General features: G+C 51.3%; 53 non-coding genes across 53 annotated transcripts; 19 read left to right on the top strand and 34 right to left on the bottom strand.

Moving 5' to 3' along the window:
* Positions 1 to 117: 117 nt before the first annotated feature.
* On the bottom strand, positions 118 to 189 carry trnag-ucc (transfer RNA glycine (anticodon UCC)). The gene has a single exon. It is a non-coding gene; the product is annotated as a tRNA-Gly (tRNA).
* A 363-nt stretch (positions 190 to 552) lies between these two features.
* On the bottom strand, positions 553 to 634 carry trnal-uag (transfer RNA leucine (anticodon UAG)). The gene has a single exon. It is a non-coding gene; the product is annotated as a tRNA-Leu (tRNA).
* Positions 635 to 760: 126 nt separating this feature from the next.
* Positions 761 to 832, bottom strand: trnar-ucg (transfer RNA arginine (anticodon UCG)). The gene has a single exon. It is a non-coding gene; the product is annotated as a tRNA-Arg (tRNA).
* Positions 833 to 1,195: 363 nt separating this feature from the next.
* On the bottom strand, positions 1,196 to 1,277 carry trnal-uag (transfer RNA leucine (anticodon UAG)). The gene has a single exon. It is a non-coding gene; the product is annotated as a tRNA-Leu (tRNA).
* A 126-nt stretch (positions 1,278 to 1,403) lies between these two features.
* Positions 1,404 to 1,475, bottom strand: trnag-ucc (transfer RNA glycine (anticodon UCC)). The gene has a single exon. It is a non-coding gene; the product is annotated as a tRNA-Gly (tRNA).
* Positions 1,476 to 1,838: 363 nt separating this feature from the next.
* trnal-aag (transfer RNA leucine (anticodon AAG)) lies at positions 1,839 to 1,920 on the bottom strand. The gene has a single exon. It is a non-coding gene; the product is annotated as a tRNA-Leu (tRNA).
* A 127-nt stretch (positions 1,921 to 2,047) lies between these two features.
* trnag-ucc (transfer RNA glycine (anticodon UCC)) lies at positions 2,048 to 2,119 on the bottom strand. The gene has a single exon. It is a non-coding gene; the product is annotated as a tRNA-Gly (tRNA).
* Positions 2,120 to 2,482: 363 nt separating this feature from the next.
* Positions 2,483 to 2,564, bottom strand: trnal-uag (transfer RNA leucine (anticodon UAG)). The gene has a single exon. It is a non-coding gene; the product is annotated as a tRNA-Leu (tRNA).
* A 126-nt stretch (positions 2,565 to 2,690) lies between these two features.
* trnar-ucg (transfer RNA arginine (anticodon UCG)) lies at positions 2,691 to 2,762 on the bottom strand. The gene has a single exon. It is a non-coding gene; the product is annotated as a tRNA-Arg (tRNA).
* Positions 2,763 to 3,125: 363 nt separating this feature from the next.
* Positions 3,126 to 3,207, bottom strand: trnal-uag (transfer RNA leucine (anticodon UAG)). The gene has a single exon. It is a non-coding gene; the product is annotated as a tRNA-Leu (tRNA).
* A 787-nt stretch (positions 3,208 to 3,994) lies between these two features.
* On the bottom strand, positions 3,995 to 4,076 carry trnal-uag (transfer RNA leucine (anticodon UAG)). Its single transcript has one exon. It is a non-coding gene; the product is annotated as a tRNA-Leu (tRNA).
* Positions 4,077 to 4,202: 126 nt separating this feature from the next.
* trnag-ucc (transfer RNA glycine (anticodon UCC)) lies at positions 4,203 to 4,274 on the bottom strand. Its single transcript has one exon. It is a non-coding gene; the product is annotated as a tRNA-Gly (tRNA).
* Positions 4,275 to 4,637: 363 nt separating this feature from the next.
* Positions 4,638 to 4,719, bottom strand: trnal-aag (transfer RNA leucine (anticodon AAG)). The gene has a single exon. It is a non-coding gene; the product is annotated as a tRNA-Leu (tRNA).
* A 127-nt stretch (positions 4,720 to 4,846) lies between these two features.
* trnag-ucc (transfer RNA glycine (anticodon UCC)) lies at positions 4,847 to 4,918 on the bottom strand. Its single transcript has one exon. It is a non-coding gene; the product is annotated as a tRNA-Gly (tRNA).
* A 363-nt stretch (positions 4,919 to 5,281) lies between these two features.
* trnal-uag (transfer RNA leucine (anticodon UAG)) lies at positions 5,282 to 5,363 on the bottom strand. Its single transcript has one exon. It is a non-coding gene; the product is annotated as a tRNA-Leu (tRNA).
* Positions 5,364 to 5,489: 126 nt separating this feature from the next.
* Positions 5,490 to 5,561, bottom strand: trnar-ucg (transfer RNA arginine (anticodon UCG)). Its single transcript has one exon. It is a non-coding gene; the product is annotated as a tRNA-Arg (tRNA).
* Positions 5,562 to 5,924: 363 nt separating this feature from the next.
* On the bottom strand, positions 5,925 to 6,006 carry trnal-uag (transfer RNA leucine (anticodon UAG)). The gene has a single exon. It is a non-coding gene; the product is annotated as a tRNA-Leu (tRNA).
* Positions 6,007 to 6,793: 787 nt separating this feature from the next.
* Positions 6,794 to 6,875, bottom strand: trnal-uag (transfer RNA leucine (anticodon UAG)). Its single transcript has one exon. It is a non-coding gene; the product is annotated as a tRNA-Leu (tRNA).
* Positions 6,876 to 7,001: 126 nt separating this feature from the next.
* Positions 7,002 to 7,073, bottom strand: trnag-ucc (transfer RNA glycine (anticodon UCC)). The gene has a single exon. It is a non-coding gene; the product is annotated as a tRNA-Gly (tRNA).
* Positions 7,074 to 7,436: 363 nt separating this feature from the next.
* On the bottom strand, positions 7,437 to 7,518 carry trnal-aag (transfer RNA leucine (anticodon AAG)). The gene has a single exon. It is a non-coding gene; the product is annotated as a tRNA-Leu (tRNA).
* A 562-nt stretch (positions 7,519 to 8,080) lies between these two features.
* Positions 8,081 to 8,162, bottom strand: trnal-uag (transfer RNA leucine (anticodon UAG)). Its single transcript has one exon. It is a non-coding gene; the product is annotated as a tRNA-Leu (tRNA).
* A 126-nt stretch (positions 8,163 to 8,288) lies between these two features.
* Positions 8,289 to 8,360, bottom strand: trnag-ucc (transfer RNA glycine (anticodon UCC)). Its single transcript has one exon. It is a non-coding gene; the product is annotated as a tRNA-Gly (tRNA).
* A 358-nt stretch (positions 8,361 to 8,718) lies between these two features.
* On the bottom strand, positions 8,719 to 8,800 carry trnal-aag (transfer RNA leucine (anticodon AAG)). Its single transcript has one exon. It is a non-coding gene; the product is annotated as a tRNA-Leu (tRNA).
* A 557-nt stretch (positions 8,801 to 9,357) lies between these two features.
* On the bottom strand, positions 9,358 to 9,439 carry trnal-uag (transfer RNA leucine (anticodon UAG)). The gene has a single exon. It is a non-coding gene; the product is annotated as a tRNA-Leu (tRNA).
* A 126-nt stretch (positions 9,440 to 9,565) lies between these two features.
* Positions 9,566 to 9,637, bottom strand: trnag-ucc (transfer RNA glycine (anticodon UCC)). Its single transcript has one exon. It is a non-coding gene; the product is annotated as a tRNA-Gly (tRNA).
* Positions 9,638 to 10,861: 1,224 nt separating this feature from the next.
* trnaw-cca (transfer RNA tryptophan (anticodon CCA)) lies at positions 10,862 to 10,933 on the top strand. Its single transcript has one exon. It is a non-coding gene; the product is annotated as a tRNA-Trp (tRNA).
* Positions 10,934 to 11,272: 339 nt separating this feature from the next.
* Positions 11,273 to 11,346, top strand: trnan-guu (transfer RNA asparagine (anticodon GUU)). Its single transcript has one exon. It is a non-coding gene; the product is annotated as a tRNA-Asn (tRNA).
* An 81-nt stretch (positions 11,347 to 11,427) lies between these two features.
* On the top strand, positions 11,428 to 11,501 carry trnat-agu (transfer RNA threonine (anticodon AGU)). The gene has a single exon. It is a non-coding gene; the product is annotated as a tRNA-Thr (tRNA).
* A 122-nt stretch (positions 11,502 to 11,623) lies between these two features.
* Positions 11,624 to 11,695, top strand: trnae-cuc (transfer RNA glutamic acid (anticodon CUC)). The gene has a single exon. It is a non-coding gene; the product is annotated as a tRNA-Glu (tRNA).
* Positions 11,696 to 11,791: 96 nt separating this feature from the next.
* Positions 11,792 to 11,881, bottom strand: trnay-gua (transfer RNA tyrosine (anticodon GUA)). The gene is given in 2 exon segments: positions 11,792 to 11,827; positions 11,845 to 11,881. It is a non-coding gene; the product is annotated as a tRNA-Tyr (tRNA).
* Positions 11,882 to 12,285: 404 nt separating this feature from the next.
* On the bottom strand, positions 12,286 to 12,358 carry trnak-uuu (transfer RNA lysine (anticodon UUU)). Its single transcript has one exon. It is a non-coding gene; the product is annotated as a tRNA-Lys (tRNA).
* A 536-nt stretch (positions 12,359 to 12,894) lies between these two features.
* Positions 12,895 to 12,966, top strand: trnaw-cca (transfer RNA tryptophan (anticodon CCA)). The gene has a single exon. It is a non-coding gene; the product is annotated as a tRNA-Trp (tRNA).
* Positions 12,967 to 13,305: 339 nt separating this feature from the next.
* trnan-guu (transfer RNA asparagine (anticodon GUU)) lies at positions 13,306 to 13,379 on the top strand. The gene has a single exon. It is a non-coding gene; the product is annotated as a tRNA-Asn (tRNA).
* Positions 13,380 to 13,460: 81 nt separating this feature from the next.
* trnat-agu (transfer RNA threonine (anticodon AGU)) lies at positions 13,461 to 13,534 on the top strand. The gene has a single exon. It is a non-coding gene; the product is annotated as a tRNA-Thr (tRNA).
* A 122-nt stretch (positions 13,535 to 13,656) lies between these two features.
* trnae-cuc (transfer RNA glutamic acid (anticodon CUC)) lies at positions 13,657 to 13,728 on the top strand. The gene has a single exon. It is a non-coding gene; the product is annotated as a tRNA-Glu (tRNA).
* Positions 13,729 to 13,824: 96 nt separating this feature from the next.
* Positions 13,825 to 13,914, bottom strand: trnay-gua (transfer RNA tyrosine (anticodon GUA)). Its single transcript is given in 2 exon segments — positions 13,825 to 13,860; positions 13,878 to 13,914. It is a non-coding gene; the product is annotated as a tRNA-Tyr (tRNA).
* A 1,013-nt stretch (positions 13,915 to 14,927) lies between these two features.
* On the top strand, positions 14,928 to 14,999 carry trnaw-cca (transfer RNA tryptophan (anticodon CCA)). Its single transcript has one exon. It is a non-coding gene; the product is annotated as a tRNA-Trp (tRNA).
* Positions 15,000 to 15,338: 339 nt separating this feature from the next.
* trnan-guu (transfer RNA asparagine (anticodon GUU)) lies at positions 15,339 to 15,412 on the top strand. The gene has a single exon. It is a non-coding gene; the product is annotated as a tRNA-Asn (tRNA).
* An 81-nt stretch (positions 15,413 to 15,493) lies between these two features.
* trnat-agu (transfer RNA threonine (anticodon AGU)) lies at positions 15,494 to 15,567 on the top strand. Its single transcript has one exon. It is a non-coding gene; the product is annotated as a tRNA-Thr (tRNA).
* A 290-nt stretch (positions 15,568 to 15,857) lies between these two features.
* trnay-gua (transfer RNA tyrosine (anticodon GUA)) lies at positions 15,858 to 15,947 on the bottom strand. Its single transcript is given in 2 exon segments — positions 15,858 to 15,893; positions 15,911 to 15,947. It is a non-coding gene; the product is annotated as a tRNA-Tyr (tRNA).
* Positions 15,948 to 16,351: 404 nt separating this feature from the next.
* On the bottom strand, positions 16,352 to 16,424 carry trnak-uuu (transfer RNA lysine (anticodon UUU)). Its single transcript has one exon. It is a non-coding gene; the product is annotated as a tRNA-Lys (tRNA).
* Positions 16,425 to 16,960: 536 nt separating this feature from the next.
* trnaw-cca (transfer RNA tryptophan (anticodon CCA)) lies at positions 16,961 to 17,032 on the top strand. The gene has a single exon. It is a non-coding gene; the product is annotated as a tRNA-Trp (tRNA).
* Positions 17,033 to 17,371: 339 nt separating this feature from the next.
* trnan-guu (transfer RNA asparagine (anticodon GUU)) lies at positions 17,372 to 17,445 on the top strand. Its single transcript has one exon. It is a non-coding gene; the product is annotated as a tRNA-Asn (tRNA).
* An 81-nt stretch (positions 17,446 to 17,526) lies between these two features.
* Positions 17,527 to 17,600, top strand: trnat-agu (transfer RNA threonine (anticodon AGU)). Its single transcript has one exon. It is a non-coding gene; the product is annotated as a tRNA-Thr (tRNA).
* Positions 17,601 to 17,890: 290 nt separating this feature from the next.
* Positions 17,891 to 17,980, bottom strand: trnay-gua (transfer RNA tyrosine (anticodon GUA)). The gene is given in 2 exon segments: positions 17,891 to 17,926; positions 17,944 to 17,980. It is a non-coding gene; the product is annotated as a tRNA-Tyr (tRNA).
* Positions 17,981 to 18,384: 404 nt separating this feature from the next.
* trnak-uuu (transfer RNA lysine (anticodon UUU)) lies at positions 18,385 to 18,457 on the bottom strand. Its single transcript has one exon. It is a non-coding gene; the product is annotated as a tRNA-Lys (tRNA).
* Positions 18,458 to 18,993: 536 nt separating this feature from the next.
* On the top strand, positions 18,994 to 19,065 carry trnaw-cca (transfer RNA tryptophan (anticodon CCA)). Its single transcript has one exon. It is a non-coding gene; the product is annotated as a tRNA-Trp (tRNA).
* Positions 19,066 to 19,404: 339 nt separating this feature from the next.
* On the top strand, positions 19,405 to 19,478 carry trnan-guu (transfer RNA asparagine (anticodon GUU)). Its single transcript has one exon. It is a non-coding gene; the product is annotated as a tRNA-Asn (tRNA).
* An 81-nt stretch (positions 19,479 to 19,559) lies between these two features.
* Positions 19,560 to 19,633, top strand: trnat-agu (transfer RNA threonine (anticodon AGU)). The gene has a single exon. It is a non-coding gene; the product is annotated as a tRNA-Thr (tRNA).
* A 290-nt stretch (positions 19,634 to 19,923) lies between these two features.
* On the bottom strand, positions 19,924 to 20,013 carry trnay-gua (transfer RNA tyrosine (anticodon GUA)). The gene is given in 2 exon segments: positions 19,924 to 19,959; positions 19,977 to 20,013. It is a non-coding gene; the product is annotated as a tRNA-Tyr (tRNA).
* Positions 20,014 to 20,126: 113 nt separating this feature from the next.
* trnae-uuc (transfer RNA glutamic acid (anticodon UUC)) lies at positions 20,127 to 20,198 on the top strand. The gene has a single exon. It is a non-coding gene; the product is annotated as a tRNA-Glu (tRNA).
* A 219-nt stretch (positions 20,199 to 20,417) lies between these two features.
* Positions 20,418 to 20,490, bottom strand: trnak-uuu (transfer RNA lysine (anticodon UUU)). Its single transcript has one exon. It is a non-coding gene; the product is annotated as a tRNA-Lys (tRNA).
* Positions 20,491 to 21,026: 536 nt separating this feature from the next.
* Positions 21,027 to 21,098, top strand: trnaw-cca (transfer RNA tryptophan (anticodon CCA)). Its single transcript has one exon. It is a non-coding gene; the product is annotated as a tRNA-Trp (tRNA).
* The last annotated feature ends 117 nt before the right edge of the window (positions 21,099 to 21,215 follow it).

Raw genomic sequence — 21,215 nt, forward strand, 5'->3', positions numbered from 1 at the left:
GATCTTAGCCCCCGGGCTCTTCCCAAATCTGATCGATCGTCGAGGAGCTCACGTGACATTCTTAATGCCTGGAAGCGGTTGAAAGTCACAAGATAAAACACATCTCTCTCAAGGTTCTGCATTGTCCGGGAATCGAACCCGGGTCAACTGCTTGGAAGGCAGCTATGCTTGCCACTATACCACCAATGCCCACAACCGCCTCCATGATCGCAAAATATTTCGAGGGACGGTTCACCTTTCCACACCACCTACTGACGTCCAACTAGTAAGAAATCGCCCTAAGCCTGGTTTACACTTCTGCGGAGTTTGGAACACGTGGCCTAATTGTGATGTGTTCGACCGTCACAAGAGACGAGATACCTCTCCACGGTCTGTATTGGCTGGGGATTGAACCCCGTCAACTTCAAGGAAAAAAGTTGCCACTGTAGTTGCCACTATAACTACGATGCCCCAAAAAATCATATACAATCGCACATGTCGAGCCACAGTTCACTTTTTCAAACCCACTTACTGACTTCAAAGCAATGTGACGGCGTTAGCACCCTTCAAAAGTGGCAGCGGTGGGATTTGAACCCACGCCTCCGGAGAGACTGGAGCCTAAATCCAGCGCCTTGGACCGCTCGGCCACGCTACCCAGTTGTGAGGTTGTTTCCCCCGAGCTCTTCTCGATGCTGATCGTTCGTCCGGGAGCTCAGGTGACATTCTTAATGCCTGGAAGCGGTTGAAAGTCACAAGATAAAACACATCTCTCTCAAGGTTCTGCATTGGCCGGGAATCGAACCCGGGTCAACTGCTTCGAAGGCAGCTATGCTTGCCACTATACCACCAATGCCCACAACCGCCTCCATGATCGCACAGAATTTCGAGGGACGGTTCACCTTTCCACACCACCTACTGACGTCCAACTAGTAAGAAATCGCCCTAAGCCTGGATTACACTTCTGCGGAGTTTGGAACACGTGGCCTAATTGTGATGTGTTCGGCCGTCACAAGAGACGAGATACCTCTCCACGGTCTGTATTGGCTGGGGATTGAACCCCGTCAACTTCAAGGAAAAAAGTTGCCACTGTAGTTGCCACTATAACCACGATGCCCCAAAAAATCATACACAATCGCACATGTCGAGCCACAGTTCACTTTTTCAAACCCACTTACTGACTTCAAAGCAATGTGACGGCGTTAGCACCCTACAAAAGTGGCCGCGGTGGGATTTGAACCCACGCCTCCGGAGAGACTGGAGCCTAAATCCAGCGCCTTGGACCGCTCGGCCACGCTACCACGTTGTCAGATCTTAGCCCCCGGGCTCTTCCCAAATCTGATCGATCGTCGAGGAGCTCACGTGACATTCTTAATGCCTGGAAGCGGTTGAAAGTCACAAGATAAAACACATCTCTCTCAAGGTTCTGCATTGGCCGGGAATCGAACCCAGGTCAACTGCTTGGAAGGCAGCTATGCTTGCCACTATACCACCAATGCCCACAACAGCCTCCATGATCACACAGCATTTCGAGGGACGGTTCACCTTTCCACACCACCTACTGACGTCCAACTAGTAAGAAATTGCCCTAAGCCTGGTTTACACTTCTGCGGAGTTTGGAATACGTGGCCTAATTGTGATGTGTTCGACCGTCACAAGAGACGAGATACCTCTCCACGGTCTGTATTGGCTGGGGATTGAACCCTGTCAACTTCAAGGAAAAAAGTTGCCACTGTAGTTGCCACTATAACTACGATGCCCCAAAAAATCATATAGAATCGCACATGTCGAGCCACAGTTCACTTTTTCAAACCCACTTACTGACTTCAAAGCAATGGGACGGCGTTAGCACCCTACAAAAGTGGCAGTGGTGGGATTTGAACCCACGCCTCCGGAGAGACTGGAGCCTTAATCCAGCGCCTTGGACCGCTCGGCCACTCTACCCAGTTGTCAGGTCTTTGCCTCCCGAGCTCTTCTCGAAGCTGATCGATGGTCCGGGAGCTCACATGACATTCTTAATGCCTGGAAGCGGTTGAAAGTCACAAGATAAAACACATCTCTCTCAAGGTTCTGCATTGTCCGGGAATCGAACCCGGGTCAACTGCTTGGAAGGCAGCTATGCTTGCCACTATACCACCAATGCCCACAACCGCCTCCATGATCGCAAAATATTTCGAGGGACGGTTCACCTTTCCACACCACCTACTGACGTCCAACTAGTAAGAAATCGCCCTAAGCCTGGTTTACACTTCTGCGGAGTTTGGAACACGTGGCCTAATTGTGATGTGTTCGACCGTCACAAGAGACGAGATACCTCTCCACGGTCTGTATTGGCTGGGGATTGAACCCCGTCAACTTCAAGGAAAAAAGTTGCCACTGTAGTTGCCACTATAACTACGATGCCCCAAAAAATCATATACAATCGCACATGTCGAGCCACAGTTCACTTTTTCAAACCCACTTACTGACTTCAAAGCAATGTGACGGCGTTAGCACCCTTCAAAAGTGGCAGCGGTGGGATTTGAACCCACGCCTCCGGAGAGACTGGAGCCTAAATCCAGCGCCTTGGACCGCTCGGCCACGCTACCCAGTTGTGAGGTTGTTTCCCCCGAGCTCTTCTCGATGCTGATCGTTCGTCCGGGAGCTCAGGTGACATTCTTAATGCCTGGAAGCGGTTGAAAGTCACAAGATAAAACACATCTCTCTCAAGGTTCTGCATTGGCCGGGAATCGAACCCGGGTCAACTGCTTCGAAGGCAGCTATGCTTGCCACTATACCACCAATGCCCACAACCGCCTCCATGATCGCACAGAATTTCGAGGGACGGTTCACCTTTCCACACCACCTACTGACGTCCAACTAGTAAGAAATCGCCCTAAGCCTGGATTACACTTCTGCGGAGTTTGGAACACGTGGCCTAATTGTGATGTGTTCGGCCGTCACAAGAGACGAGATACCTCTCCACGGTCTGTATTGGCTGGGGATTGAACCCCGTCAACTTCAAGGAAAAAAGTTGCCACTGTAGTTGCCACTATAACCACGATGCCCCAAAAAATCATACACAATCGCACATGTCGAGCCACAGTTCACTTTTTCAAACCCACTTACTGACTTCAAAGCAATGGGACGTCGTTAGCACCCTACAAAAGTGGCAGCGGTGGGATTTGAACCCACGCCTCAGGAGAGACTGGAGCCTAAATCCAGCGCCTTGGACCGCTCGGCCACGCTACCACGTTGTCAGGTCTTACCCCCCCGGGCTCTTCCCGAAGCTGATCGATCGTCCAGGAGCTCACGTGACATTCTTAATGCCTGGAAGCGGTTGAACGTCACAAGATAAAACACATCTAACAATAGCCCTCCTAAATAGCTCTTAGAAATGAACTTTACGGCGCTTTATTTAACATTACCTCCATTCTTATTTATTATTTTGCTCACACTGGTACTATCTGTCCTTGAATTGTTTTTCTTTTTTGTCTTGTTGTTCTATTTGTGATGCTATAGCCTGCATGGAGAATACCAAATCAAATTCCTAGTATCTGTATACATGGCGAAATAAAGATGATTTGAATCTCTCTCAAGGTTCTGCATTGGCCAGGAATCGAACCCTGGTCATCTGCTTGGAAGGCAGCTATGCTTGCCGCTAAACCACCGATGCCCACAACAGCCTCCGTGATCGCACAGCATTTCGAGGGACGGTTCACCTTTCCACACCACCTACTGACGTCCAACTAGTAAGAAATTGCCCTAAGCCTGGTTTATACTTCTGCGGAGTTTGGAACACGTGGCCTAATCGTGATGCTATCGACCGTCACAAGAGACGAGATGCCTCTCCACGGTCTGTATTGGCTGGGGATTGAACCCCGTCAACTTCAAGGAAAAAAGTTGCCACTGTAGTTGCCACCATAAATACGATGCCCCAAAAAATCATATACTATCGCACATGTCGAGCCACAGTTCACTTTTTCAAACCCACTTACTGACTTCAAAGCAATGTGACGGCGTTAGCACCCTACAAAAGTGGCAGCGGTGGGATTTGAACCCACGCCTCCGGAGAGACTGGAGCCTAAATCCAGCGCCTTGGACCGCTCGGCCACGCTACCACGTTGTCAGATCTTAGCCCCCGGGCTCTTCCCAAATCTGATCGATCGTCGAGGAGCTCACGTGACATTCTTAATGCCTGGAAGCGGTTGAAAGTCACAAGATAAAACACATCTCTCTCAAGGTTCTGCATTGGCCGGGAATCGAACCCAGGTCAACTGCTTGGAAGGCAGCTATGCTTGCCACTATACCACCAATGCCCACAACAGCCTCCATGATCACACAGCATTTCGAGGGACGGTTCACCTTTCCACACCACCTACTGACGTCCAACTAGTAAGAAATTGCCCTAAGCCTGGTTTACACTTCTGCGGAGTTTGGAATACGTGGCCTAATTGTGATGTGTTCGACCGTCACAAGAGACGAGATACCTCTCCACGGTCTGTATTGGCTGGGGATTGAACCCTGTCAACTTCAAGGAAAAAAGTTGGCACTGTAGTTGCCACTATAACTACGATGCCCCAAAAAATCATATACAATCGCACATGTCGAGCCACAGTTCACTTTTTCAAACCCACTTACTGACTTCAAAGCAATGGGACGGCGTTAGCACCCTACAAAAGTGGCAGTGGTGGGATTTGAACCCACGCCTCCGGAGAGACTGGAGCCTTAATCCAGCGCCTTGGACCGCTCGGCCACTCTACCCAGTTGTCAGGTCTTTGCCTCCCGAGCTCTTCTCGAAGCTGATCGATGGTCCGGGAGCTCACATGACATTCTTAATGCCTGGAAGCGGTTGAAAGTCACAAGATAAAACACATCTCTCTCAAGGTTCTGCATTGTCCGGGAATCGAACCCGGGTCAACTGCTTGGAAGGCAGCTATGCTTGCCACTATACCACCAATGCCCACAACCGCCTCCATGATCGCAAAATATTTCGAGGGACGGTTCACCTTTCCACACCACCTACTGACGTCCAACTAGTAAGAAATCGCCCTAAGCCTGGTTTACACTTCTGCGGAGTTTGGAACACGTGGCCTAATTGTGATGTGTTCGACCGTCACAAGAGACGAGATACCTCTCCACGGTCTGTATTGGCTGGGGATTGAACCCCGTCAACTTCAAGGAAAAAAGTTGCCACTGTAGTTGCCACTATAACTACGATGCCCCAAAAAATCATATACAATCGCACATGTCGAGCCACAGTTCACTTTTTCAAACCCACTTACTGACTTCAAAGCAATGTGACGGCGTTAGCACCCTACAAAAGTGGCAGCGGTGGGATTTGAACCCACGCCTCCGGAGAGACTGGAGCCTAAATCCAGCGCCTTGGACCGCTCGGCCACGCTACCCAGTTGTGAGGTTGTTTCCCCCGAGCTCTTCTCGATGCTGATCGTTCGTCCGGGAGCTCAGGTGACATTCTTAATGCCTGGAAGCGGTTGAAAGTCACAAGATAAAACACATCTCTCTCAAGGTTCTGCATTGGCCGGGAATCGAACCCGGGTCAACTGCTTCGAAGGCAGCTATGCTTGCCACTATACCACCAATGCCCACAACCGCCTCCATGATCGCACAGAATTTCGAGGGACGGTTCACCTTTCCACACCACCTACTGACGTCCAACTAGTAAGAAATCGCCCTAAGCCTGGATTACACTTCTGCGGAGTTTGGAACACGTGGCCTAATTGTGATGTGTTCGGCCGTCACAAGAGACGAGATACCTCTCCACGGTCTGTATTGGCTGGGGATTGAACCCCGTCAACTTCAAGGAAAAAAGTTGCCACTGTAGTTGCCACTATAACCACGATGCCCCAAAAAATCATACACAATCGCACATGTCGAGCCACAGTTCACTTTTTCAAACCCACTTACTGACTTCAAAGCAATGGGACGTCGTTAGCACCCTACAAAAGTGGCAGCGGTGGGATTTGAACCCACGCCTCAGGAGAGACTGGAGCCTAAATCCAGCGCCTTGGACCGCTCGGCCACGCTACCACGTTGTCAGGTCTTACCCCCCCGGGCTCTTCCCGAAGCTGATCGATCGTCCAGGAGCTCACGTGACATTCTTAATGCCTGGAAGCGGTTGAACGTCACAAGATAAAACACATCTAACAATAGCCCTCCTAAATAGCTCTTAGAAATGAACTTTACGGCGCTTTATTTAACATTACCTCCATTCTTATTTATTATTTTGCTCACACTGGTACTATCTGTCCTTGAATTGTTTTTCTTTTTTGTCTTGTTGTTCTATTTGTGATGCTATAGCCTGCATGGAGAATACCAAATCAAATTCCTAGTATCTGTATACATGGCGAAATAAAGATGATTTGAATCTCTCTCAAGGTTCTGCATTGGCCAGGAATCGAACCCTGGTCATCTGCTTGGAAGGCAGCTATGCTTGCCGCTAAACCACCGATGCCCACAACAGCCTCCGTGATCGCACAGCATTTCGAGGGACGGTTCACCTTTCCACACCACCTACTGACGTCCAACTAGTAAGAAATTGCCCTAAGCCTGGTTTATACTTCTGCGGAGTTTGGAACACGTGGCCTAATCGTGATGCTATCGACCGTCACAAGAGACGAGATGCCTCTCCAATGTCTGTATTGGCTGGGGATTGAACCCCGTCAACTTCAAGGAAAAAAGTTGCCACTGTAGTTGCCACTATAAATACAATGCCCCAAAAAATCATATACTATCGCACATGTCGAGCCACAGTTCACTTTTTCAAACCCACTTACTGACTTCAAAGCAATGTGACGGCGTTAGCACCCTACAAAAGTGGCAGCGGTGGGATTTGAACCCACGCCTCCGGAGAGACTGGAGCCTAAATCCAGCGCCTTGGACCGCTCGGCCACGCTACCCAGTTGTGAGGTTGTTTCCCCCGAGCTCTTCTCGATGCTGATCGTTCGTCCGGGAGCTCAGGTGACATTCTTAATGCCTGGAAGCGGTTGAAAGTCACAAGATAAAACACATCTCTCTCAAGGTTCTGCATTGGCCTGGAATCGAACCCGGGTCAACTGCTTGGAAGGCAGCTATGCTTGCCACTATACCACCAATGCCCACAACCGCCTCCATGATCGCACAGTATTTCGAGGGACGGTTCACCTTTCCACACCACCTACTGACGTCCAACTAGTAAGAAATCGCCCTAAGCCTGGTTTACACTTCTGCGGAGTTTGGAACACGTGGCCTAATTGTGATGTGTTCGACCGTCACAAGAGACGAGATACCTCTCCACGGTCTGTATTGGCTGGGGATTGAACCCTGTCAACTTCAAGGAAAAAAGTTGCCACTGTAGTTGCCACTATAACTACGATGCCCCAAAAAATCATATACAATCGCACATGTCGAGCCACAGTTCACTTTTTCAAACCCACTTACTGACTTCAAAGCAATGGGACGGCGTTAGCACCCTACAAAAGTGGCAGTGGTGGGATTTGAACCCACGCCTCCGGAGAGACTGGAGCCTTAATCCAGCGCCTTGGACCGCTCGGCCACACTACCCAGTTGTCAGGTCTTTGCCTCCCGAGCTCTTCTCGAAGCTGATCGATGGTCCGGGAGCTCACATGACATTCTTAATGCCTGGAAGCGGTTGAAAGCAACAAGATAAAACACATCTCTCTCAAGGTTCTGCATTGGCCGGGAATCGAACCCGGGTCAACTGCTTGGAAGGCAGCTATGCTTGCCGCTAAACCACCGATGCCCACAACAGCCTCCGTGATCGCACAGCATTTCGAGGGACGGTTCACCTTTCCACACCACCTAGTGACGTCCAACTAGTAAGAAATTGCCCTAAGCCTGGTTTATACTTCTGCGGAGTTTGGAACACGTGGCCTAATCGTGATGCTATCGACCGTCACAAGAGACGAGATGCCTCTCCAGGGTCTGTATTGGCTGGGGATTGAACCCCGTCAACTTCAAGGAAAAAAGTTGCCACTGTAGTTGCCACTATAAATACGATGCCCCAAAAAATCATATACAATCGCACATGTCGAGCCACAGTTCACTTTTTCAAACCCACTTACTGACTTCAAAGCAATGTGACGGCGTTAGCACCCTACAAAAGTGGCAGCGGTGGGATTTGAACCCACGCCTCCGGAGAGACTGGAGCCTAAATCCAGCGCCTTGGACCGCTCGGCCACGCTACCCAGTTGTGAGGTTGTTTCCCCCGAGCTCTTCTCGATGCTGATCGTTCGTCCGGGAGCTCAGGTGACATTCTTAATGCCTGGAAGCGGTTGAAAGTCACAAGATAAAACACATCTCTCTCAAGGTTCTGCATTGGCCTGGAATCGAACCCGGGTCAACTGCTTGGAAGGCAGCTATGCTTGCCACTATACCACCAATGCCCACAACCGCCTCCATGATCGCACAGTATTTCGAGGGACGGTTCACCTTTCCACACCACCTACTGACGTCCAACTAGTAAGAAATCGCCCTAAGCCTGGTTTACACTTCTGCGGAGTTTGGAACACGTGGCCTAATCGTGAAGCTATCGACCGTCACAAGAGACGAGATGCCTCTCCACGGTCTGTATTCGCTGGGGATTGAATCAACTTCTAGGAAAAAAGTTGCCACTGTAGTTGCCACTATAACTACGATGTCCCAAAAAATCATATACAATCGCACATGTCGAGCCACAGTTCACTTTTTCAAACCCACTTACTGACTTCAAAGCAATGGGACGGCGTTAGAACCCTACAAAAGTGGCAGCGGTGGGATTTGAACCCACGCCTCCGGAGAGACTGGAGCCTTAATCCAGCGCCTTGGACCGCTCGGCCACGCTACCCAGTTGTCAAGTCGTTGCCCCCCGAGCTCTTCTCGAAGCTGATCGATCGTCCGGGAGCTCACGTGACTTTCTTAATGCCTGGAAGCTGTTGAACGTCACAAGATAAAACACATCTCTCTCAAGGTTCTGCATTGGCCGGGAATCGAACCCGGGTCAATGGCTTGGAAGGAAGCTATAATTGCCACTATCCCACCAATGCCCACAACTGCCTCCATGATCGCACAGCATTTCGAGGGACGGTTCACCTTTCCACACCACCTACTGACGTCCAACTAGTAAGAAATTGCCCTAAGCCTGGTTTATACTTCTGCGGAGTTTGGAACACGTGGCCTAATCGTGAAGCTATCGACCGTCACAAGAGACGAGATGCCTCTCCACGGTCTGTATTCGCTGGGGATTGAATCAACTTCTAGGAAAAAAGTTGCCACTGTAGTTGCCACTATAACTACGATGTCCCAAAAAATCATATACAATCGCACATGTCGAGCCACAGTTCACTTTTTCAAACCCACTTACTGACTTCAAAGCAATGTGACGGCGTTAGCACCCTACAAAAGTGGCAGCGGTGGGATTTGAACCCACGCCTCCGGAGAGACTGGAGCCTAAATCCAACGCCTTGGACCGCTCGGCCACGCTACCCAGTTGTGAGGTTGTTTCCCCCGAGCTCTTCTCGAAGCTGATCGATGGTCCGGGAGCTCACATGACATTCTTAATGCCTGGAAGCGGTTGAAAGTCACAAGATAAAACACATCTCTCTCAACGTTCTGCATTGGCCGGGAATCGAACCCGGGTCAACTGCTTGGAAGGCAGCTATGCTTGCCACTATACAACCAATGCCCACAACCACCTCCATGATCTCACAGTATTTCGAGGGACGGTTCACCTTTCCACACCACCTACTGACGTCCAACTAGTAAGAAATCGCCCTAAGCCTGGTTTATACTTCTGCGGAGTTTGGAACACGTGGCCTAATCGTGATGCTATCGACCGTCACAAGAGACGAGATGCCTCTCCACGGTCTGTATTGGCTGGGGATTGAACCCCCTCAACTTCAAGGAAAAAATTTGCTACTGTAGTTGCCACTATAACTACGATGTCCCAAAAAATCATATACAATCGCACATGTCGAGCCACAGTTCACTTTTTCAAACCCACTTACTGACTTCAAAGCAATGGGACGGCGTTAGCACCCTACAAAAGGGGCTGCGGTGGGATTTGAACCCACGCCTCCGGAGAGACTGGAGCCTTAATCCAACGCCTTGGACCGCTTTTTGCGTCCTTTGTCTCAAAGTAAGGCGTGCCACCAAGTCACGCTGTGTAGTTTGAACACACAGCTCACGCAGGGACTCGAAAGCTGGACCCTCAAGATTAAAAGCTTCCATTGCTTCCTCAAAGTGAGGTATATGAGAGAGAGTCAAAGGTGGACCGCTCCGACAGGGTGTGAACGCACGCCGCCCGAACAGGGACTTGAACCCTGGACCCTCAGATTAAAAGTGTGATGCTCTGCCGACTGAGCTATCCGGGCTCTGGAAGGACGGAAAACACAGGGTGTTTCGTGGAACTTGCGCATGTAAATCTCCTCGCCCACACGAACCCTTAAGGATCGTATGGCGAATCCCTGGCAAGTGTAGCGGGGTTTGCTCGTTGAAGAATGGAAGTACTTCGCCAATCGTCAGCATTAGTGAACACGCACCCGTCCAAATACCTTTGACAATGGATTTGTTCAAGTAAGGACAATATGGATCGTATGAAGGAGTTAGATTGTGAACTTGTTATGAGATTGGTTTCAATGAACAGCTGCAGGGGTCACGAGACTGAGTCTGCGTGATCTCAGTCAGGTTGCAATTAGAATTGCGTTTTTGGGGACGTGTTCTGTGGAATCGTTCAGGTAGTGTTGCACAGGCACTAATCTCGTTGAATCCCAGGAGAAGCTTGGCGACGTCCATTGGAACGTCAATCCTGATGGCGTTCACGCCATAGTTGGTACTCTGAGCGCACTTTGCGGCACAGCGTTTGCACATCAGAGTCCACGTCAGAATGTTGCCTCCTTGCATGCACGTGGGCCTCGTGGCGCAACGGTAGCGCGTCTGACTCCAGATCAGAAGGTTGCGTGTTCAAATCACGTGGGGGTCAGCGGAGATTATGTGTGGCCCTCCATCGGGAAAAGGACGTCTTTCTTGCGGACGCAGTGAGAGCTCACTCTTTTACAGAACTGGCAAAATCAAGCTCTGATTGCTTTCCCTCAAAGTGAGTCATGCCACCACTTCTAGGCAGGGCAAAGAAAAGCCATTCAAAGGTTGTGGGTTGGAGTCCCACCAGAGTCGTTGTCTTTGCTTCCCAAACTCCCGTTGACAGATCACAGGAAGAGTTATTAGTATGGCCGCTCCTCCTCCTCTTCATCATGGGGAGTTTTGGCCCACGTCTCCCAGCGTTTCCTTCCATTTTTTCGAGTCCTGGTCCTGTGGAGACAGGGTCTCTGTGGCGCAATTGGTTAGCGCGTTCGGCTGTTAACCGAAAGGATGGTGGTTCGAGCCCACCCAGGGACGAGTGTTTTCTTGTTTGAAAACCTTAAAGCACCTAACCGAAGAGAAAACAGCAGCCTGAGCCCGTCGTGGAGCGCCAAGCAAGGCGCCGTGGCTTAGTTGGTCAAAGCGCCTGTCTAGTAAACAGGAGATCCTGAGTTCAAATCTCAGCGGTGCCTTTTCTGGCGCAAGAGGAAGCCAAGCGCTCCCTGGTGGTAGGTTCATTTGAAAGCTTAGCCTTGCAACTTGGCCCTCATCTTTGACAGTGAGCGAGTAGAGTGAGCCCGAGGAAGCAGAGCTCTCCCTGGTGGTCTAGTGGCTAGGATTCGGCGCTCTCACCGCCGCGGCCCGGGTTCGATTCCCGGTCAGGGAAACCTGTTTTGAGACCTCTTTTAAAATGGGGGCGGGTTTCCCTGCCGGTAGAGTAGCCTTGCTGTCGGATAGGCAATATTTGACCCCAAAACATGCCTCCTTCGAGCCGGATTTGAACCAGCGACCTAAGGATTTCTAACCGCGTTTGACCTACAGTCCTCCGCTCTACCAACTGAGCTATCGAAGGGTGAACGAGAGAGGGGTTTTTTCTGGCGAGGAAGGCATGCGATCCCCCATTCTCTCTCCAGTTGAGATACGAAAGAAGAAAGCCTTTGCTGACGCAACGGTCTTTCAAGCCTCTCCCTGGTGGTCTAGTGGCTAGGATTCGGCGCTTTCACCGCCGCGGCCCGGGTTCGATTCCCGGTCAGGGAACTTTAGGTTCAGCCGAAAGCTTGGTGACAGCTGGCTTTTTGCGTCCTTTGTCTCAAAGTAAGGCGTGCCACCAAGTCACGCTGTGTAGTTTGAACACACAGCTCACGCAGGGACTCGAAAGCTGGACCCTCAAGATTAAAAGCTTCCATTGCTTCCTCAAAGTGAGGTATATGAGAGAGAGTCAAAGGTGGACCGCTCCGACAGGGTTTGAACGCACGCCGCCCGAACAGGGACTTGAACCCTGGACCCTCAGATTAAAAGTCTGATGCTCTGCCGACTGAGCTATCCGGGCTCTGGAAGGACGGAAAACACAGGGTGTTTCGTGGAACTTGCGCATGTAAATCTCCTCGCCCACACGAACCCTTAAGGATCGTATGGCGAATCCCTGGCAAGTGTAGCGGGGTTTGCTCGTTGAAGAATGGAAGTACTTCGCCAATCGTCAGCATTAGTGAACACGCACCCGTCCAAATACCTTTGACAATGGATTTGTTCAAGTAAGGACAATATGGATCGTATGAAGGAGTTAGATTTTGAACTTGTTATGAGATTGGTTTCAATGAACAGCTGCAGGGGTCACGAGACTGAGTCTGCGTGATCTCAGTCAGGTTGCAATTAGAATTGCGTTTTTGGGGACGTGTTCTGTGGAATCGTTCAGGTAGTGTTGCACAGGCACTAATCTCGTTGAATCCCAGGAGAAGCTTGGCGACGTCCATTGGAACGTCAATCCTGATGGCGTTCACGCCATAGTTGGTACTCTGAGCGCACTTTGCGGCACAGCGTTTGCACATCAGAGTCCACGTCAGAATGTTGCCTCCTTGCATGCACGTGGGCCTCGTGGCGCAACGGTAGCGCGTCTGACTCCAGATCAGAAGGTTGCGTGTTCAAATCACGTGGGGGTCAGCGGAGATTATGTGTGGCCCTCCATCGGGAAAAGGACGTCTTTCTTGCGGACGCAGTGAGAGCTCACTCTTTTACAGAACTGGCAAAATCAAGCTCTGATTGCTTTCCCTCAAAGTGAGTCATGCCACCACTTCTAGGCAGGGCAAAGAAAAGCCATTCAAAGGTTGTGGGTTGGAGTCCCACCAGAGTCGTTGTCTTTGCTTCCCAAACTCCCGTTGACAGATCACAGGAAGAGTTATTAGTATGGCCGCTCCTCCTCCTCTTCATCATGGGGAGTTTTGGCCCACGTCTCCCAGCGTTTCCTTCCATTTTTTCGAGTCCTGGTCCTGTGGAGACAGGGTCTCTGTGGCGCAATTGGTTAGCGCGTTCGGCTGTTAACCGAAAGGATGGTGGTTCGAGCCCACCCAGGGACGAGTGTTTTCTTGTTTGAAAACCTTAAAGCACCTAACCGAAGAGAAAACAGCAGCCTGAGCCCGTCGTGGAGCGCCAAGCAAGGCGCCGTGGCTTAGTTGGTCAAAGCGCCTGTCTAGTAAACAGGAGATCCTGAGTTCAAATCTCAGCGGTGCCTTTTCTGGCGCAAGAGGAAGCCAAGCGCTCCCTGGTGGTAGGTTCATTTGAAAGCTTAGCCTTGCAACTTGGCCCTCATCTTTGACAGTGAGCGAGCAGAGTGAGCCCGAGGAAGCAGAGCTCTCCCTGGTGGTCTAGTGGCTAGGATTCGGCGCTCTCACCGCCGCGGCCCGGGTTCGATTCCCGGTCAGGGAAACCTGTTTTGAGACCTCTTTTAAAATGGGGGCGGGTTTCCCTGCCGGTAGAGTAGCCTTGCTGTCGGATAGGCAATATTTGACCCCAAAACATGCCTCCTTCGAGCCGGATTTGAACCAGCGACCTAAGGATTTCTAACCGCGTTTGACCTACAGTCCTCCGCTCTACCAACTGAGCTATCGAAGGGTGAACGAGAGAGGGGTTTTTTCTGGCGAGGAAGGCATGCGATCCCCCATTCTCTCTCCAGTTGAGATACGAAAGAAGAAAGCCTTTGCTGACGCAACGGTCTTTCAAGCCTCTCCCTGGTGGTCTAGTGGCTAGGATTCGGCGCTTTCACCGCCGCGGCCCGGGTTCGATTCCCGGTCAGGGAACTTTAGGTTCAGCCGAAAGCTTGGTGACAGCTGGCTTTTTGCGTCCTTTGTCTCAAAGTAAGGCGTGCCACCAAGTCACGCTGTGTAGTTTGAACACACAGCTCACGCAGGGACTCGAAAGCTGGACCCTCAAGATTAAAAGCTTCCATTGCTTCCTCAAAGTGAGGTATATGAGAGAGAGTCAAAGGTGGACCGCTCCGACAGGGTGTGAACGCACGCCGCCCGAACAGGGACTTGAACCCTGGACCCTCAGATTAAAAGTGTGATGCTCTGCCGACTGAGCTATCCGGGCTCTGGAAGGACGGAAAACACAGGGTGTTTCGTGGAACTTGCGCATGTAAATCTCCTCGCCCACACGAACCCTTAAGGATCGTATGGCGAATCCCTGGCAAGTGTAGCGGGGTTTGCTCGTTGAAGAATGGAAGTACTTCGCCAATCGTCAGCATTAGTGAACACGCACCCGTCCAAATACCTTTGACAATGGATTTGTTCAAGTAAGGACAATATGGATCGTATGAAGGAGTTAGATTGTGAACTTGTTATGAGATTGGTTTCAATGAACAGCTGCAGGGGTCACGAGACTGAGTCTGCGTGATCTCAGTCAGGTTGCAATTAGAATTGCGTTTTTGGGGACGTGTTCTGTGGAATCGTTCAGGTAGTGTTGCACAGGCACTAATCTCGTTGAATCCCAGGAGAAGCTTGGCGACGTCCATTGGAACGTCAATCCTGATGGCGTTCACGCCATAGTTGGTACTCTGAGCGCACTTTGCGGCACAGCGTTTGCACATCAGAGTCCACGTCAGAATGTTGCCTCCTTGCATGCACGTGGGCCTCGTGGCGCAACGGTAGCGCGTCTGACTCCAGATCAGAAGGTTGCGTGTTCAAATCACGTCGGGGTCAGCGGAGATTATGTGTGGCCCTCCATCGGGAAAAGGACGTCTTTCTTGCGGACGCAGTGAGAGCTCACTCTTTTACAGAACTGGCAAAATCAAGCTCTGATTGCTTTCCCTCAAAGTGAGTCATGCCACCACTTCTAGGCAGGGCAAAGAAAAGCCATTCAAAGGTTGTGGGTTGGAGTCCCACCAGAGTCGTTGTCTTTGCTTCCCAAACTCCCGTTGACAGATCACAGGAAGAGTTATTAGTATGGCCGCTCCTCCTCCTCTTCATCATGGGGAGTTTTGGCCCACGTCTCCCAGCGTTTCCTTCCATTTTTTCGAGTCCTGGTCCTGTGGAGACAGGGTCTCTGTGGCGCAATTGGTTAGCGCGTTCGGCTGTTAACCGAAAGGATGGTGGTTCGAGCCCACCCAGGGACGAGTGTTTTCTTGTTTGAAAACCTTAAAGCACCTAACCGAAGAGAAAACAGCAGCCTGAGCCCGTCGTGGAGCGCCAAGCAAGGCGCCGTGGCTTAGTTGGTCAAAGCGCCTGTCTAGTAAACAGGAGATCCTGAGTTCAAATCTCAGCGGTGCCTTTTCTGGCGCAAGAGGAAGCCAAGCGCTCCCTGGTGGTAGGTTCATTTGAAAGCTTAGCCTTGCAACTTGGCCCTCATCTTTGACAGTGAGCGAGCAGAGTGAGCCCGAGGAAGCAGAGCTCTCCCTGGTGGTCTAGTGGCTAGGATTCGGCGCTCTCACCGCCGCGGCCCGGGTTCCATTCCCGGTCAGGGAAACCTGTTTTGAGACCTCTTTTAAAATGGGGGCGGGTTTCCCTGCCGGTAGAGTAGCCTTGCTGTCGGATAGGCAATATTTGACCCCAAAACATGCCTCCTTCGAGCCGGATTTGAACCAGCGACCTAAGGATTTCTAACCGCGTTTGACCTACAGTCCTCCGCTCTACCAACTGAGCTATCGAAGGGTGAACGAGAGAGGGGTTTTTTCTGGCGAGGAAGGCATGCGATCCCCCATTCTCTCTCCAGTTGAGATACGAAAGAAGAAAGCCTTTGCTGACGCAACGGTCTTTCAAGCCTCTCCCTGGTGGTCTAGTGGCTAGGATTCGGCGCTTTCACCGCCGCGGCCCGGGTTCGATTCCCGGTCAGGGAACTTTAGGTTCAGCCGAAAGCTTGGTGACAGCTGGCTTTTTGCGTCCTTTGTCTCAAAGTAAGGCGTGCCACCAAGTCACGCTGTGTAGTTTGAACACACAGCTCACGCAGGGACTCGAAAGCTGGACCCTCAAGATTAAAAGCTTCCATTGCTTCCTCAAAGTGAGGTATATGAGAGAGAGTCAAAGGTGGACCGCTCCGACAGGGTTTGAACGCACGCCGCCCGAACAGGGACTTGAACCCTGGACCCTCAGATTAAAAGTCTGATGCTCTGCCGACTGAGCTATCCGGGCTCTGGAAGGACGGAAAACACAGGGTGTTTCGTGGAACTTGCGCATGTAAATCTCCTCGCCCACACGAACCCTTAAGGATCGTATGGCGAATCCCTGGCAAGTGTAGCGGGGTTTGCTCGTTGAAGAATGGAAGTACTTCGCCAATCGTCAGCATTAGTGAACACGCACCCGTCCAAATACCTTTGACAATGGATTTGTTCAAGTAAGGACAATATGGATCGTATGAAGGAGTTAGATTTTGAACTTGTTATGAGATTGGTTTCAATGAACAGCTGCAGGGGTCACGAGACTGAGTCTGCGTGATCTCAGTCAGGTTGCAATTAGAATTGCGTTTTTGGGGACGTGTTCTGTGGAATCGTTCAGGTAGTGTTGCACAGGCACTAATCTCGTTGAATCCCAGGAGAAGCTTGGCGACGTCCATTGGAACGTCAATCCTGATGGCGTTCACGCCATAGTTGGTACTCTGAGCGCACTTTGCGGCACAGCGTTTGCACATCAGAGTCCACGTCTGAATGTTGCCTCCTTGCATGCACGTGGGCCTCGTGGCGCAACGGTAGCGCGTCTGACTCCAGATCAGAAGGTTGCGTGTTCAAATCACGTCGGGGTCAGCGGAGATTATGTGTGGCCCTCCATCGGGAAAAGGACGTCTTTCTTGCGGACGCAGTGAGAGCTCACTCTTTTACAGAACTGGCAAAATCAAGCTCTGATTGCTTTCCCTCAAAGTGAGTCATGCCACCACTTCTAGGCAGGGCAAAGAAAAGCCATTCAAAGGTTGTGGGTTGGAGTCCCACCAGAGTCGTTGTCTTTGCTTCCCAAACTCCCGTTGACAGATCACAGGAAGAGTTATTAGTATGGCCGCTCCTCCTCCTCTTCATCATGGGGAGTTTTGGCCCACGTCTCCCAGCGTTTCCTTCCATTTTTTCGAGTCCTGGTCCTGTGGAGACAGGGTCTCTGTGGCGCAATTGGTTAGCGCGTTCGGCTGTTAACCGAAAGGATGGTGGTTCGAGCCCACCCAGGGACGAGTGTTTTCTTGTTTGAAAACCTTAAAGCACCTAACCGAAGAGAAAACAGCAGCCTGAGCCCGTCGTGGAGCGCCAAGCAAGGCGCCGTGGCTTAGTTGGTCAAAGCGCCTGTCTAGTAAACAGGAGATCCTGAGTTCAAATCTCAGCGGTGCCTTTTCTGGCGCAAGAGGAAGCCAAGCGCTCCCTGGTGGTAGGTTCATTTGAAAGCTTAGCCTTGCAACTTGGCCCTCATCTTTGACAGTGAGCGAGCAGAGTGAGCCCGAGGAAGCAGAGCTCTCCCTGGTGGTCTAGTGGCTAGGATTCGGCGCTCTCACCGCCGCGGCCCGGGTTCCATTCCCGGTCAGGGAAACCTGTTTTGAGACCTCTTTTAAAATGGGGGCGGGTTTCCCTGCCGGTAGAGTAGCCTTGCTGTCGGATAGGCAATATTTGACCCCAAAACATGCCTCCTTCGAGCCGGATTTGAACCAGCGACCTAAGGATTTCTAACCGCGTTTGACCTACAGTCCTCCGCTCTACCAACTGAGCTATCGAAGGGTGAACGAGAGAGGGGTTTTTTCTGGCGAGGAAGGCATGCGATCCCCCATTCTCTCTCCAGTTGAGATACGAAAGAAGAAAGCCTTTGCTGACGCAACGGTCTTTCAAGCCTCTCCCTGGTGGTCTAGTGGCTAGGATTCGGCGCTTTCACCGCCGCGGCCCGGGTTCGATTCCCGGTCAGGGAACTTTAGGTTCAGCCGAAAGCTTGGTGACAGCTGGCTTTTTGCGTCCTTTGTCTCAAAGTAAGGCGTGCCACCAAGTCACGCTGTGTAGTTTGAACACACAGCTCACGCAGGGACTCGAAAGCTGGACCCTCAAGATTAAAAGCTTCCATTGCTTCCTCAAAGTGAGGTATATGAGAGAGAGTCAAAGGTGGACCGCTCCGACAGGGTTTGAACGCACGCCGCCCGAACAGGGACTTGAACCCTGGACCCTCAGATTAAAAGTCTGATGCTCTGCCGACTGAGCTATCCGGGCTCTGGAAGGACAGAAAACACAGGGTGTTTCGTGGAACTTGCGCATGTAAATCTCCTCGCCCACACGAACCCTTAAGGATCGTATGGCGAATCCCTGGCAAGTGTAGCGGGGTTTGCTCGTTGAAGAATGGAAGTACTTCGCCAATCGTCAGCATTAGTGAACACGCACCCGTCCAAATACCTTTGACAATGGATTTGTTCAAGTAAGGACAATATGGATCGTATGAAGGAGTTAGATTTTGAACTTGTTATGAGATTGGTTTCAATGAACAGCTGCAGGGGTCACGAGACTGAGTCTGCGTGATCTCAGTCAGGTTGCAATTAGAATTGCGTTTTTGGGGACGTGTTCTGTGGAATCGTTCAGGTAGTGTTGCACAGGCACTAATCTCGTTGAATCCCAGGAGAAGCTTGGCGACGTCCATTGGAACGTCAATCCTGATGGCGTTCACGCCATAGTTGGTACTCTGAGCGCACTTTGCGGCACAGCGTTTGCACATCAGAGTCCACGTCTGAATGTTGCCTCCTTGCATGCACGTGGGCCTCGTGGCGCAACGGTAGCGCGTCTGACTCCAAATCATAAGGTTGCGTGTTCAAATCACGTCGGGGTCAGCGGAGATTATGTGTGGCCCTCCATCGGGAAAAGGACGTCTTTCTTGCGGACGCAGTGAGAGCTCACTCTTTTACAGAACTGGCAAAATCAAGCTCTGATTGCTTTCCCTCAAAGTGAGTCATGCCACCACTTCTAGGCAGGGCAAAGAAAAGCCATTCAAAGGTTGTGGGTTGGAGTCCCACCAGAGTCGTTGTCTTTGCTTCCCAAACTCCCGTTGACAGATCACAGGAAGAGTTATTAGTATGGCCGCTCCTCCTCCTCTTCATCATGGGGAGTTTTGGCCCACGTCTCCCAGCGTTTCCTTCCATTTTTTCGAGTCCTGGTCCTGTGGAGACAGGGTCTCTGTGGCGCAATTGGTTAGCGCGTTCGGCTGTTAACCGAAAGGATGGTGGTTCGAGCCCACCCAGGGACGAGTGTTTTCTTGTTTGAAAACCTTAAAGCACCTAACCGAAGAGAAAACAGCAGCCTGAGCCCGTCGTGGAGCGCCAAGCAAGGCGCCGTGGCTTAGTTGGTCAAAGCGCCTGTCTAGTAAACAGGAGATCCTGAGTTCAAATCTCAGCGGTGCCTTTTCTGGCGCAAGAGGAAGCCAAGCGCTCCCTGGTGGTAGGTTCATTTGAAAGCTTAGCCTTGCAACTTGGCCCTCATCTTTGACAGTGAGCGAGCAGAGTGAGCCCGAGGAAGCAGAGCTCTCCCTGGTGGCCTAGTGGCTAGGATTCGGCGCTCTCACCGCCGCGGCCCGGGTTCGATTCCCGGTCAGGGAAACCTGTTTTGAGACCTCTTTTAAAATGGGGGCGGGTTTCCCTGCCGGTAGAGTAGCCTTGCTGTCGGATAGGCAATATTTGACCCCAAAACATGCCTCCTTCGAGCCGGATTTGAACCAGCGACCTAAGGATTTCTAACCGCGTTTGACCTACAGTCCTCCGCTCTACCAACTGAGCTATCGAAGGGTGAACGAGAGAGGGGTTTTTTCTGGCGAGGAAGGCATGCGATCCCCCATTCTCTCTCCAGTTGAGATACGAAAGAAGAAAGCCTTTGCTGACGCAACGGTCTTTCAAGCCTCTCCCTGGTGGTCTAGTGGCTAGGATTCGGCGCTTTCACCGCCGTGGCCCGGGTTCGATTCCCGGTCAGGGAACTTTAGGTTCAGCCGAAAGCTTGGTGACAGCTGGCTTTTTGCGTCCTTTGTCTCAAAGTAAGGCGTGCCACCAAGTCACGCTGTGTAGTTTGAACACACAGCTCACGCAGGGACTCGAAAGCTGGACCCTCAAGATTAAAAGCTTCCATTGCTTCCTCAAAGTGAGGTATATGAGAGAGAGTCAAAGGTGGACCGCTCCGACAGGGTTTGAACGCACGCCGCCCGAACAGGGACTTGAACCCTGGACCCTCAGATTAAAAGTCTGATGCTCTGCCGACTGAGCTATCCGGGCTCTGGAAGGACGGAAAACACAGGGTGTTTCGTGGAACTTGCGCATGTAAATCTCCTCGCCCACACGAACCCTTAAGGATCGTATGGCGAATCCCTGGCAAGTGTAGCGGGGTTTGCTCGTTGAAGAATGGAAGTACTTCGCCAATCGTCAGCATTAGTGAACACGCACCCGTCCAAATACCTTTGACAATGGATTTGTTCAAGTAAGGACAATATGGATCGTATGAAGGAGTTAGATTTTGAACTTGTTATGAGATTGGTTTCAATGAACAGCTGCAGGGGTCACGAGACTGAGTCTGCGTGATCTCAGTCAGGTTGCAATTAGAATTGCGTTTTTGGGGACGTGTTCTGTGGAATCGTTCAGGTAGTGTTGCACAGGCACTAATCTCGTTGAATCCCAGGAGAAGCTTGGCGACGTCCATTGGAACGTCAATCCTGATGGCGTTCACGCCATAGTTGGTACTCTGAGCGCACTTTGCGGCACAGCGTTTGCACATCAGAGTCCACGTCTGAATGTTGCCTCCTTGCATGCACGTGGGCCTCGTGGCGCAACGGTAGCGCGTCTGACTCCAGATCAGAAGGTTGCGTGTTCAAATCACGTCGGGGTCAGCGGAGATTATGTGTGGCCCTCCATCGGGAAAAGGACGTCTTTCTTGCGGACGCAGTGAGAGCTCACTCTTTTACAGAACTGGCAAAATCAAGCTCTGATTGCTTTCCCTCAAAGTG

The sequence above is a fragment of the Osmerus mordax genome, chromosome 27, assembly GCF_038355195.1.
Source record: "Osmerus mordax isolate fOsmMor3 chromosome 27, fOsmMor3.pri, whole genome shotgun sequence".
NCBI lineage: Eukaryota > Metazoa > Chordata > Actinopteri > Osmeriformes > Osmeridae > Osmerus > Osmerus mordax.